Source organism: Macadamia integrifolia, chromosome 4, assembly GCF_013358625.1.
Source record: "Macadamia integrifolia cultivar HAES 741 chromosome 4, SCU_Mint_v3, whole genome shotgun sequence".
NCBI classification, from domain to species: Eukaryota; Viridiplantae; Streptophyta; class Magnoliopsida; order Proteales; family Proteaceae; genus Macadamia; species Macadamia integrifolia.
The window spans coordinates 23,322,391-23,337,231 of record NC_056560.1 but is presented as its reverse complement, the minus strand read 5'-3'; the positions used below and the strand labels follow the sequence as shown (position 1 = coordinate 23,337,231).

Below are 14,841 nucleotides of genomic sequence, written 5' to 3'. Positions count from 1 at the left end.
TTTTTCTCTCAAATTCGTTTTTAGAAACGATGTCGTCAAAGTCATTTTTAAAATTGTAAATAGGCATAAATTTTGATTTATGTTTCTAGAAATGGGTGAAATGGAACAACTTTTTCAAACACTTTTTAGGCTGTTTCTCATTTTTTAAGAACAAGAAAACGCAGAAACAACAGAAATGGAACATTGTCAAACGATGCCTAAGACTATGGCTAGCCCTTTTTCACCCCTAAGTCATAAATTTGCGGCATGCAAGGTTGTCAATTTGGTTATAAGGTAGACCTTTTTATCGTTTAGCATCACCACATTTCTTAGAAATTAGGCAGGCCAAATTTTGACTCAATTTTTCATGATTGATACTGTATCTAAAGTTTATATCAATACATGATAAGAGATACAAAGACAGCCTATGTAAAGAAAGATGGAAAATAGTTTCATCATTTAGTAGTCTTAGCTCAGGTCAACACATATGTGGGTTGAAGTCAAGCATGTTGTATAATGCTTGCGTAACACATGATGTAGCCCTAGGGAAGGGAACACTATCACTAAACACAATAATAGATCAAAGTTAAAATATGGCCAAGTTGAGCCGAGCCTAGGACCCAAGCCTAACCCGATCAGGCTAGGCCGACTTAACCCTTATAATCAGGTTAGACAAGATTCAGGCTTAAGGTGGACTAAAGCAGGTTTAAGTTATCGAGACCAAACTTACACTCCTAATATTAATTGTAAGAGATACTATGATCAAACATCGATACTTAAATCCATTGTCTACCTAGTCCATCACTCCATACAAGTGTAAAAGAAAAGATTTTCAAATCACACCAATAGTGATAAAGAAAATGATATTATCCATAAGATTGACACCTGTAATATTAGTGCGGCAACTTTCCCATGGCACATGAGTGATGGAAATGGGGCCCTTTTGTCCGCTGAAATTTCGGTACCAATTCACACGACAGATAAGATAATGTTGTTAGTAGAAAAGTGGGTGGGCCGTGGTCTGGTGATTCTTTTGTTCTTGCTATAATGCTATGTATTATATTCATTTCTTTCTCATTTAAGATCAGATCAGTCTGAGACGAAAATTCTCGTACAATGATCTTAAGAAGTTAGATGCAACAGCAAAAATTTGATTATAAAATCTCGCTTCCTGAGGCGGAGTACCATATTCCTTTCAAACCACCTGCTTTAACCCCTTCTCATTAATCATTACCCAAAAGGAAATAAATTATATTCATTTTCATTTTTTTTTTCTTTTTAAAAAAAGTTCTATCTATTTCCTCTCTTGAGGCAATAACATAGTCTTTAAATTGGTCAAAATTTTTGGTGAAAGGTTTCTTATTCTTCTTAGACCATATAAGATTAAAGAGTAAGTTTTTCTAATTGTAGGAGAAGGAATAATATAGTGTCATCAATGGCCGTCAAATTTTTACACTGGGTGAAGAAAAACTCATTCCTAAATTTATTCGATTTGTGTGGCACATGAAATAGTGATATAGAAATTTTAACCAATGAATATTAGGGAAATGATATGTACTTGTGTAAATCAGGTAAGTTTTTCCTTTAGCATAAAAATGAAAACCATTTTACGATCATTTAAGAAGAAATTTTACCAATTAGATGGGTGTGGGTCTTCTATCATAGCATATAATATCATTCATATACAAGGAATGTCCACATGACAGGCTGTAGCTTTTTAAACTTCAATAGGCATGCAAAGGATGAGCTTCTAGCTCAATGGCTAATAGCTAGGCAGTTGAGCTCTTACGTAAATCTGGAGAAAATCGTTGCTTTAACCTATTACCCTTGTACCTTCTTAATAAAATAATAATTATCTTGCAATGAACCCCCTTGCTGGCCCATCAGTGGATCTTGTCACTCTCGATGTAGTAGCTAGCCCTTAGAACTAAGGAAAAAAAAAATCATTGTGAACATTAAAAAGAACCCCCTCTTAGCTACATATATGCATTTCTAATTTCACTAAAAGCAAGGAAATCTACATTAAAGCAATTTAACCAAAATCAATGAAATCAGAAATTATAATGAACTTTTTATTGGCCTCTCCATTGCCATTTTTAGTTCCAATTTCCATATCAATATGATTATACATCTAATGAACTAACGAATAATCTTTTCTTTTGGTGACAATAACTTATCATCATCCTATGTTGCACACAAGAAACAAAAACCCCATCTCAAATGAGATAAAAACCATTGAAGAGAGTGGCTTATGGTTGTCCAAAATATCATATATTGTATTAGGTTTTATGCCAAGCTGGATCTAACCAATGTGGTAAAACCAAGCAAGACTCCCTCTTTTTTTACTGAGCAACTTAGTTTGTTATGACGATCAGTTCATTGGATCCGTTCCTTTCCAATCAGTCATCCAATGGCTTGAAGGACACAGATACTTATCCCAACACATAGGGTGTACATCCTTAGATCCATTCAGCCGTCCGATGACTAATTGGGAAACCCAGTAATTAGAGAGGATATTTTTCCTAATCAAATTTAGGGTCATCATAGTAATGCTCTATCAAACAGTTCGAATTGCAGAGAGGAATTAATGATTTTGAAGTTGAGTTATTGGTTTTAAGTGGATTGATGCTTGCTAATAAAAGGATAGTCATGAATGTTAACTTAATTCCAATTTAATTTGATTACTGTTTGAAATTTAAAAGCAATCACAAGTGTATGGATCAGTATAACTAACGGGTCGAACACAAGGAGAGCAGCCACTTTATTTTAGGCTTCTTCTACTAATGCGAAAGTGCACAGATTCATTATGGTGATCAAATTTTAACTACCGACCTAACACAAGTGCATCTAAAAGTGACCTAATCATTCACATCTAGGAATTTAAATACTCAAATCACGCAATTAAAAAGCAAATAAATGAAAATAAAAGTGCTAAAATATAAATAAATAAAATAAAACGAGAAAAAGCTAGAGAGAGACACATAAGTAGGTATTTCTACCGAGCCCGAGAGATACACCATAAACAATAAGAGCTTCCCTACTTGACCAGAGAGTACTCTTATAAGGACTTTTCTACTTGGCTTGAGGGGAAAGGCTAAAAAGTAAAAAAATCAAAATGAAAGGATGGTTTCATAGTTAGAGAGGGGCAAAACCAACACATGCATCTAGCAAAGGACCTTGGGAGAAAGGGAAAGCATCAAAGTAAAAACTGAAATTTAAATCCTACTTTAAGAATGAAGGGGTAGCAAGAAGAGGGAATGAGAGAGGGGTGAGAAGACTACTGAAGGAGCTTACTTACTTGAACTTCAACCCTTGAACTGAAAGCTTGATCGAGTTGAGATACTACCAGTACTAAAAACTAGATCTAGAATAAACCAAATCTGAAAGTTCTAGTATTAGAGAAAACAAATCTGAAGAAAAAAATTGAATTTGAAAGACATGTTCCATAACTTGTTCTTGTCACTTAAAATTAAGCCTAGAACTAGAACTTAAAAATTACAACTTTAATTGCTTAAACAATAAAAATAAGAGATTGAATAAAAAAACAGAAGTGCTTGCATTAATTGAATAAAAAGAACTTACAAAAGTGTTTAAAACAAAAACCTAAAACTAGAGCTAGAGAAAGAGGAACTACCAAAAAAAAAAAAACCTAAGAAGAGAGAAGTAGAGAGGAAGAGAGGGACAACCCTTTAGGGTTTTGTGGACTTCATAGGAAGGGAGTAGAGGAGGACGTCCAAGTTAGAAGTAGGGAATCTCCAACGATTCTTTTTCCTTTTTTATTTTTTTTATTTTTATTTTCTTTCCTATTTTCTTTTTCTCTCTCTTCTTCAAAACGTTGGTAGCCTCTTGAACAATTTTTCTTTCTTTCTTTTTTTTTAGCCAAGAGGTTCGAACTTGAGGCCTCCTAATAAGGAAGGGATTTTACACACCGCAACTCACCAACTACGCTAGGTAGCTGTTGTTACAAACAATGAATCTTCAACCACTTAAGAGTGTGATTCATCGATCATTGTTGGCATTTGGAATATTCCTTGTACCTATGAGACAACGGCAAACGGGTAGGTTCTGCATCTCGGTTCAGTTATGATCCATTATTCTTTTTCTGGCCCGAAAAGAATAATCACTTGTACAGGTGACCAAACGGATGTGTACTTTTAATTGAACATGTCCATCTTGCTTAGAATTCCGTTATCTTTGCAACCATGAAAAGAAACAAGACTTCTTTATGTGTAAAATTGGAGATATAACGCCCAATAGTTCTTAAAGCATTGAAAATATAAAATCTGCAAAAAGAGAGTAAAACCCAAGGTAACTCAATTCTAAATATGTAAAATGCATTTTTTACTATCCTAGATTTCACACATAAAAGTGTTCATCAATTACCCCCCACCCTCCACCCTCAACCCTCAATTTTTTTTTTATTAGGATCTAATCTTGAAAGAGATATGATATGGTGCCACCTCCTCAAATAATTAAATATGTGATTAATTATTTTTTTGGTTTAGTCAAATCATTATATTTCACCTGCCACTAACCATGCTTGCAATCTCAATGAAGAAGACATTAGATTTATATAATAGACATATTCATGAGGTTCATTTGAATTGTGATCTTTGTCTACATCATTATGTACATCAGCTATTTGCTTTCATTGAACGTTATCACTTGAAAAGAGAATCACGGTTGCTTCAGAATGAAGTTTAGGAAAAAGATTTAAAAAGGGATTTTATATTTTCCCACTTCACTGCTCAATGCCCACAAAAGTCAAGTCATCCTTCCCATGAGTTAGTATCAACATGTACCTTACTAAGATTTAGAAAGTGGTTTTATTTTTTCTTGTTCGCTGGCAACAAGAAATTAATTTTGGAGCCTAACAAGGTAGATGGTGAGGTGGTATAGAAAGCTCACATTCACCAGGAGGCCTCGGGTTAGAGTTTGATTGTTAATTTTCCTTTTCCAGCACTTCTGTAAGGTATTTATCTAAGCAAATAATAATTTGAGGCTTGTGAGCAGTGGTGGACTGCTGAGTTGTGAAGTCCAGCATAAGTCCAAGGGAAATTACGATAGGACTATGTTTTCTATTTGGAAAATTACCTTTTATCTTTTAAGGCGGCTGTGCATTGCAAATTTGTAGAAGGCTCAAGGCTGTCACAACATCTGGAATGAAGGTTTCAAATGTCGATGGATATGTATCGATTTTATCATGCCATATTGGAAGGATCGGCCAATTAAATTAAAAATTTGAAGGAATATATTTACCCTTATTAAGAACTGTTCCATCGAAATAGTATTGTCCAAGTATCGATATCAATAGAGGTTGATACTGTTATGGATCACCACTTTGATCAAGCTGATACTGATACTCAAAATCATATTTGAAATTAAGGAACACATGCAGTGTCCCAAGGGTGGAAAAAAAAATTAGGTCCAAAAGACAAAAGAATTTTTTTAATTTAGGAAAAAGTTCTCTGAACAAGCGAGATAGAACACATAAATGAGATGCAGTAAAATGGTACGCTACGTGGCAGCTAGGGTAATTCATTTCATGTAAAAAGAAAAAAGATAAACATAGAGATGTTAGATAATGTACCCCTTTCAAAAATCAATGTGATATTTATGGAAGGGAAAAAAATGAATTGGAATTATTTGAATTTTTTTTAACTGATGCTAGAAATAACCCACGAAGGGGCCAAGAAGGGTCATCATCCTTTTTGTAACAATGGATGTATTTTCATCTTCATGGATAAAAGTGTCATATTATCCGAACAACCCAACAACCTTTTAATGAGTTCTATTACAATCAAAATGATTAATTCACAATATCGATCATTACCTTTGGGACTATTTGCTTTAATTTTCAAGAAGAATGTTAGAAACATTTCTCAAGAATCGAACACCTTCTTTGAATCCATTCTATGATTATTACATGGAAATTTAAACCAGTTTAAAAAATAGATGAGCACAAATTCGTGAGGAAGTTAAGGAAAAAGACGTGTATCATCTAAATTTTATTAGGGATAGAGTTTCGTAAAAGTAGCGTAGTCCCTACATCAGTATAAGAGTCAATGGGAGCATTTGTGGAGGCACTAAGAGTTTGATTTTCAACTTTTTCCCTTTTATTTATGGAGGAACGAACACTCTTATCCTTCATTACGCAACCCTTATATTAGCACAGAAGCCATTGAAGTGCACGCATGATCATAAATATGGGTGATTTTTTTGAGTTTTACATAGATGGAGCGATAGATATCATTTAGTCGCCTTTTATGTTTGACGTTCAAACCACACGACCAAGGAGTGTTAGTTACTACCCTTTATTATAACATAACGGCATTTGAGTGTGTCACCCTTTTCCCTAAGTTATATTGGTTCAATATTTATATTGTAAATAGCATGTCCATTATCGTCATTCCAACATTTCTGGAATTGATAATATATATAACTTTAGGTCCTAGAGTAGGGTTTGAAAGGACTTTGGAGTTTTTTTTTTGGTAGACTTTGGAGTTGGTACATTATCAATATCTTAATTAACAATTAGGATAATAAAAAAAAAATTGTTGACGACTGAGTCAACATGGTTAGGTTTAAATGTAGTGTTTGCAAAGATCTAGCTAGGTTCATACATCCCCAATGACGATGGAAGCTCTGTAATTATTATATACTTGTAGGGCGTTGATGGGGTCCAATTAAGTAATTGCTTGTTGCATCTGTTTGACCTAAATTCCTATAGATGAGCTGAGATGCCTTGAAAAATCTAATGAAAATTATCAGATTGTCCAAAAATGAGTTTTGATTTATGAAATTAGTAATTAATCTTTTGTTTAACCAAACTATTCAAAAATAAAGATTTATATTACAAAAGATGTCATTGTTCTATGGCAATACCTCATTTTGTATATGTTTACAATATTTTGTACCAATCATCATAGCAAAATTTTTTGAAGGAGCTGTTAAGCGTGTGAGTGTAGGGTGCGGCGGATGGTCATTGTAAGTCTAACGGAGGAAGCGAGAATAGCACTTGTGTTCGTAAAATTAACAATTGGATTAGACAATTTTAATGTGATGATCAAGGCAAGAATGTGCAAAATGTATGGAGATGATAGTTTGCCATATAGCAGACAATGTTTATGGCATTTCAGAAATACATATTTTTTTATTTTGGATAATTTGATTAACAGAAAGATTGGGTGGGTAATCTAACACTTATTTTGTATTTTGGCTACTCATATAGGTTTCAGTTTCAAGTCCTAAACTTTTTTGTCTCCCCCCACCCCTCGCCCACTCTCAACGGTTTTAGGAAAAAAAGGATTAGGTCTGGACAAGGTTCAAGTGAGCGGAATCAATAGTGGTATTGGCCCCACTGATTCGATTCAGTTGGAATTGGTCCAAACCCAAGAGATTTAGTCCGAATCGATTGGAATTGGAATCACAATCAACTTATTTGGATCCCGCCAACTTTGATTTGCTTCCTCAAGCCATGGATCTGGACAGCCTTAAATCAAAATGAACTTTTGCCCATTAAAAATATTGAATAAGGAGGTATCCATTGCTTGAGGTTCTATGTAGGGTCATAATGTATGTTACATTACCTGTGGAGAGATTTTTTTTTTTTTTCAATTCAAACCCGTGACCACTAGGCCACAATAGAACAATTTTACTATTGTGCCAAAGTCTGGCCTCTTCATTAAATTATTGAGTAAATCCATTAAACATGCATTCTTCTTTCTTTTTTTTTTAGGTAAAACATGTAACATACATTCGATGTTTAGGAGGCCCTAAATTTATTTAGGAGGAAGTGTTTCTTATGAGAAAGTACAATTCTTGCGAATACACACAAACCAATGGGAGCACATCGGGAAACATCCAAAGAGATTTGTTTCCATTTCATGGGGGGAGGGGTAGGCCAATCCTTTCATCCTCATGTGTCTAGAATTCTGTGCGCAAGGGCCACATTCCCACATAGAAACATTTTGCCCTTTAATTAGATTCAGCTCTATCCTAACCCTACTTTGGTAATTTGATGTCCATATACCAACAAAATATTAAATAGGTTTAGATCCAGGGAATAAAATGTTCATCTAGCCGCCATATTAATAGATTTTAGGGCAAGAGACTATTTTCCTCTTTACTACCAAAAAACAAAAATACTCCTTTCCGCTTGTGCAACTACTGCGCTAGTACATATGATAATGTGAGGCTGCACAGAAATATCTAGTCGGTGGTGAAAAGAATCATGACCTTTTTGCGCTCGCCTGTGTCTGAATGTATATGTGCCTTATCATCATCCCATTCCCATCCATTTCGACCAAGTGAATGTTATTTAAGAGCTCAATTCAATTCCTATAAATGGACGAGGACAATGTCCTAAGTTTCTACTTGTCCCCTTCTCTTCTAGGGCTTAAAACTTCTTTGTTTTGTGGGGTATCCTTAATGAATGGAACAAGTTGGTGCCCATATTCATCCACCACCACCCACCTAACTCGGTGGCCTTTGACGTTGTAAACCCACTTTATTATACTAGTAGAGAAGGAAAGTTGGTTATGACTTCTGAGTCAAAAGGTGTGAGTTAAGGCGAGTTTGACTACTTTGCTTCCAACAATTTAAATTCAACCAATCTCTTTATAGCTTAAGTGTCACGCATAAGCAGTGAACAAGAAGAGTCTCCATCATAGATTTGGTGCTTATTGCCGGTGACTGCTGTTTATCGATACGAGTCGCCTAGTCAACTGGTAATTTAGAAAGCGTCACCTTTTTTTCTTGGGTAAGAGAACAGTGTCAGCTTGCATGGTTATTTTATAATATTTGTATTAGCACATAGGTCAATGGGAGTGTATTATCGCTTCTGGTGAGGGTAGTGTAGTCTTATTGTGTCCGTCTATGTCTGAACATAGAATCACATAAGCGGGTAATGTTCTTTTCTCTTTTTTGTCTGAAAGGCAAATGTATTATTGGAATCCATGATGGTCCAAAATTAGTAATATTTTTTGGGGGAAGTGTTTACTGTGGGGGATTGAGCGCATTTCTGGGTGCGCAAGAAAACCAATGGAAATGCATAATGAAGCATCTGTAGAGACATAATTTTCCATTTCATGGGGGGCAGACTAGTCATTTCACCCCATGTGTCTAGGCACAGGGACCACACTTCCCTACCATGGTTTGAGGAATCAGATCAATATCAACTTTGATGGATCTCGATTCTTAGTCGATACCATATCAATGGATTAACACAGACCGAGGGTAAAACAGTAAAAAAAAGTACTTTTTAATTGAACCCATTGGTATTTTTGTCCAATCTAGGTCAAGATTGAATCAATATCGGCATTGAACCCATAGGTATTTTTGTCCAATCTAGGTCAGGATTGAATCAATATCGGCATTGACTGATCTTTAGGGTAAAAGAGTAAAAAAAATACTTTTAATTGAACCCATAGGTATTTTTGTCCAATCTAGGTCGTCACACCTTGCCTCCCACAAAAACCATTTTCCCCATCTTTTAGGGAGCACCCTAGTTGTGCAAGTTGCACCAGTCCGAGGAGCCAAAAGGGGGTAGGGCACATGGGCATAAATAGTGGATGTATTTTTTGGATTTCACAGGGATAGGGGTATCATTTTGCAGCCCTTATTGTCTAGAGACTCTGATGTAGAAACCATGGAAAGCGTTCATTTCCCCCTTTTAAAGTGATTTGCTGTCCAATAGTGTAACCTTCATCAGCGCCCCTGTGTTGTTCTCCTCTATCTCTCTCTATCAAGGGACATAGATATGTTTTTACATGAGAGAGATAGACACATGGGAACACTAGTCATGCTACTTGATAGAGTAATTTATTTATTTTAATTTCTCCTTAAATTGGTTTCGATTCCAAATTAACACCCTTACTAACAGCAATGCTCTACTAAATTGTTAGATTAGTAGCGAGGAATTAATGATTTTGAAATTGGGTTATTGATGTTAATTGGATTGATGCTAATAAAAGTGTGGTTAGCCCATGGGTCCAGTTAACTTAACTCCAAACCTATTTTTTCAAAGGGATATTTTATTGAAAGAGATATGACATGGCGCCACCTTCTCAAATCATTACATTGTATTTATTTCTTTTGATTTGGTCAAATCATTATCTTTCACCAGGACCCTAACCATTCTTTGCAATTTCTATGAAAGAGACATATATTAGATATGTTCATGAGGTTCATTTGAATTCCTTAGTAGTGTAATCTTGGTCTACATCATCATGTACATCGGGTATTTTTGCTTTAATTGAAAGTTAACACTTAAGCTTAAAAAAGAAGAAGTTAAAGTTGCTTGACAATGAAGATTAGAGAAAAGATAGCAGGACTCTCCACTTTTTCCTCACTCCCCACTCAAAAGTCATCCTTGGCATGAGTTAAAAGTATCAATCTGCACTCCTTTGCAAAATTACCTACAAAATGGATGAAATATTTTATTTTCTAAGCCATTTAAGAATATGCATCAACACTTTAGAGAAGGCTGCTACTATATTTGTAACGGTGGTATTGGGCGTATAGGGAGGGTCATGATGTACATAGTTTTGCCCACTGTGTAGAGGCTATTTCCCGAAATAAATTGGCGAACACTAGGTTATCGTATAATACGCTTGTTTTCTAATAATATTGAGTACATCCTCTCTTTTGTAAAAGTAAAAAAACGAAAAAGAACAACCCAATGCACGAGGCTCCTGTTACTGCAAGGTTTGGGAAGGGCAAGAGTGTACGCAGCTTCTTTTGTAAAAATAATTATACTTAAATCTATTCCGTTAGAAGAAAAACGTCAAGTGAAGACGTGGCGTTATAGCTATTTTTTAAATGGCAAATTTACCCTTGAAAAAGGATAGGCTTACTATTTTACCCTTCTATGTAAAAACCTCAAATTGAATCGATCAAGACATTTGAGTCGCATCTCTCTCTCTCTCCGTGTGTGTGTTCATTAATGGCGACCTTGTAGAGATGAAACTAGAGATTAACGCCGTTACTCATATCCTCTTAACAGCCAATCTATACGGTTTTTCTATTTCTGATAATCTTCTCGTGGTTTTGGATAACCTTGGCCTGAAGAAAAGATTCCAAAAATTATGAAAACCACCTCGTAAACTCTGCAATTTTCTATCTTCAACCAAAAAATATTCTTGTAGCAAGACAAGATATGGCGAGAAAACTGTCAGCACTCTTGTGTGAGAAGAGAGAGAGAGAGATTGGCAGCCAGTATTGCCTGAGATGACCAGAACAAGACACCCGCAAGGAAATGGAATATTGGGTCGTTCATGACAGTAAGGAGGATGATTGGAAGCACATTGCCCAAACCTGCTTCTGGTTCTTCATGACGGTGTGTGGTGCTGGAAACATAGTCAGGAATCACAGCGGCGTCGATTGTTTGCCAAATACCGAAGGTGAGATACTGGAATAAAGTGGCCCCCTCTGAGAAAAGAACTAGATTTGGTTGAGAAACGGTTATAAAAATTGTGGCCAATGGAAAACGAATCCTCCTTCACCTCCTACGAAGCTCTTGCTTGTATACATTCCGAAATTCCTAGCAACCATTCTTCGGTACCGTGTTAAATCCACGGATGGAGAAACAAAGAAGATGAAGAGAGACATAATAGGGTCAAAAGGGTATTTTCCTGTTCTAAGATAACAACGTTATGCTTTAGGATGCGGTTGATATTATAAACAAACTAATGTATTGTAAGACATAAGGTTTCAAATTAAGGGTAACAGAAGATAATTTTCATTATTATTATTATTTTGGTGCATAAACCCCCCAAAGAGGGGTGTGGAGAACATCAGGCCATATTGTGAAATAAACTGGTTGGTGATGAAAAAAAGGTTCTCTATTATCTCTCTTTCTCTTTGATGTGCTCCATAACCCTACCCTCCCTCAAGTTGTCTCTCTCGCTTTCTAGTGGTTTTGCATTTGAGGCTAAAATACCGAAGATTATCCATGTCTTTGAGGATTTGCGTTTCGAATCTGAAAGACTTTATTGAAGTTCTTACTATTAGTACAACCATGAATCTATTCCAAGAGATGAAAGAGGCAGTGGTTCGCGCTATTGAGAATATTTATAGTAAATTGCTTGGGGTTATTTGTAGAGTTGGGTAGGTGAAGTGTGTAGGGTAATTCTTGAAGAGATGACAAAGGTTGGATACACAATACAGACTTGACAAGTGTTAGGCTATGAATCTCATGAGGAGATTTGTAGAGGAAGACATCGTTTCTACCATAGAAACCCAGACTAGCCCTCCAACTTGTCAAGAAAATGCCACATTCTGGTTTTGATGTTAATGGTGATATTTTTTGCATCACTGATCCACGGCTATGGAAAAATTGGATTGGTTAACAAAGCTGAGAACATATTTGCTGAATTTGAATATTCTAAGGGTATTGAGAAGTGGGAATTGATTTATTCATCTATGATTTGTGTAAATAGAGAAATTGAAAAGGCGCATGCAAGATGGTTTGGGATGAATTGGAAAGCTTGATGGGTTCTAAAGTGAAGAAGCATTGTTGTGGATGATGTCCTTGTATGGGGCACTGGACCTGATCAATGATGTGGTATAAATATTCAATTGGTGGAAGAACAGTGGTTTTCTGTGGAAAGATTGATGCTTATGTTGTTTTTGTAAATGCATTGGTTAGTTCTGGCAAGCTAAGTCAAGCTAAGATTAGAATGTCCAATATTCTTCCAACAACACAAATTTATTCGACTATGATGGAAGATTACCTACAAGTTTTGGGTTACTCAATCATGCCATCATTTATTATTATTATTATTATTTATTTATTTTTCTCTCTAGGTTGAAAGCAGATGAAGTGGTTGCCAGTAGCATTCTTAGGATTTTGATTCAAGGTCGATTTTTCAAAGCCCAAATTTCACTTATATTCTTGAGACAGGGCATCAGGTTTTCAATAGACAAGGGAACTCTTTAATTGGAAACATGTAGAGATGATTTGTGTTTTTGAAAAATTTCCCATTCCAGAGCTTGAAATAACACCTATAGAAAGTATGGAACCAGAAAAATTCAAGTATAAATGAGAAAAATAGATGGATTATATCACCTTATTTTCATGTAATGCATAAAAAAATTAATACATGGAAGGGCACTTGAGAAATCAATGAATCGCCAAGATTGACCTTTCATTCCTTAAGTGTAGCTTAAAGTGGCATCATCTTATGTAGCGAATGGACCTGGACAATGTACTCAATGGCTTGCTTTACAAAAGAATTCACCTGAAGAGCTCCTGTTTATGAAAAAAAATTGAAGGTGTAAAAGGCAGCCCAAGCACCAACCCATGCAGCAACGTGTCAACAAGGAGTATTGACTAAATACCCTGACCTGAGTGGATCACACAATGCGTACACTATTATCCTACTTTAACTTTTTTTAAAAGGTAAACACCAATGGGTAGCACTTAGCTGGATGTATTCCAATAGGTTGATGGGAAAATATTAGTTAATATATTGAATTAACCTCTCAAGTTGAACGAAAGCATATAATTCACTAATGTATAGCAATAACAAAAATTAACAATAAGAGGGGAAGCAAATCAACCCAACTATCATAAAGACATCCAAGATAGGATCACATCTCTTAGTTTACATAACACACTACTAGAAAAAGTGGCAAATGATGCACACTGGGTATCATACAATCATTCGTTCTATTTGAGGGGTTTCACAGATAAGATGCATTCCTTTGTCACATGGATCTTGGTGGATTCGAACCACCACCTCTTGAAATGTACTAGAGATGAGCTCCTCTCAATTGCTCTACCATTTGAGCTAAAGATCTAGTAATTATATAGTAAATGAAAGAATGATAGCATTTGTCAGGAAGTGTAAGAATGATATCCACAATTATTTATTTTGAAAGTAAATATAGGCACTGATCAGAAAAATCCAAGCTTACTTCTAAGTTAGTTCATGATACCAAGGTCTCAAATATAGAGTATTAGAGGCTTGTGTGACTATTCAGATATAATGTACATGATCTAGGCCTAACACAAGTCAGTCATAGGTTGCACCAGTGTCATTCCAATCCCTTAGTAGTTGAGACTTCTTATTTGATAGAACATTATGTGACTGATGGAGATGAGCTTCACAAAATATTAAATACCCTGATCACCATGTAACTCCAGCAAATTGAAAATTAAAAAAGGGAGAGGGTGGAACAGAGAGAAAGAGGAAACGAGTGGTACTGTACATTATTCTTCAAATCTCCCTTTGATCAGTTAGGTACTCATAATACACTAAGAAAAGGACATCTGGAGAATCTCCTCCACTGCACATCAAAATTTTCACCAAGTTCTTGCTAGGAGAAAATGGGCCTGTTAAGAGAACAAAGCCTTTGCTCAGGTATGTTGATTCCATGCAACAAAATTTGTGCTCGTCTATACTTAAAAACCAGAACACATTTGCACACCCAGAAGCCTCGTTCTTTTGCTGGAATTGAGAATCCCAACTTAGTAAACAACATCAAGCAGATTGCTACTTTACACCTTAGCAGTAGTGACCGCCTCATTTGGAGAGAAGAAAAATAAACATTTTAAGGAGGCTCTTTGCCACATATTGACCAATCCATCCCCAAAAGCTCCAATCAAGAATAAATTTAAGTCTCTATTCCAATTAGTGTTTTATCTCTCTATAGCACATAGTACAAGGTAACATGTAGCTAAATAAAGATAACAAAAAACTTAGTTGCAGAATGGCAATCGAACCCTATACACAAGAAATTGTGTTCATCAAGATAACCCAACTCAAATTGAAAATAAATCAACACAAGCTGATATTTTTCAAGTATTTTTTTTGGATGAATAAACAAATTTATACCCAAAGAGAAAAAGGAAAAACA

At 35.5% G+C, this 14,841-nt stretch overlaps 1 long non-coding RNA gene across 1 annotated transcript in view; it reads right to left on the bottom strand.

The window, feature by feature from the left end:
* Positions 1-13,014: 13,014 nt before the first annotated feature.
* The window catches only part of LOC122076237, a 9,684-nt gene continuing 7,857 nt past the window's right edge, over positions 13,015-14,841 (bottom strand). Inside the window, exon 2 of the long non-coding RNA XR_006139475.1 lies at positions 13,015-14,317. This is a non-coding gene — a long non-coding RNA (uncharacterized LOC122076237). The remainder of the gene's footprint in view (positions 14,318-14,841) is intronic.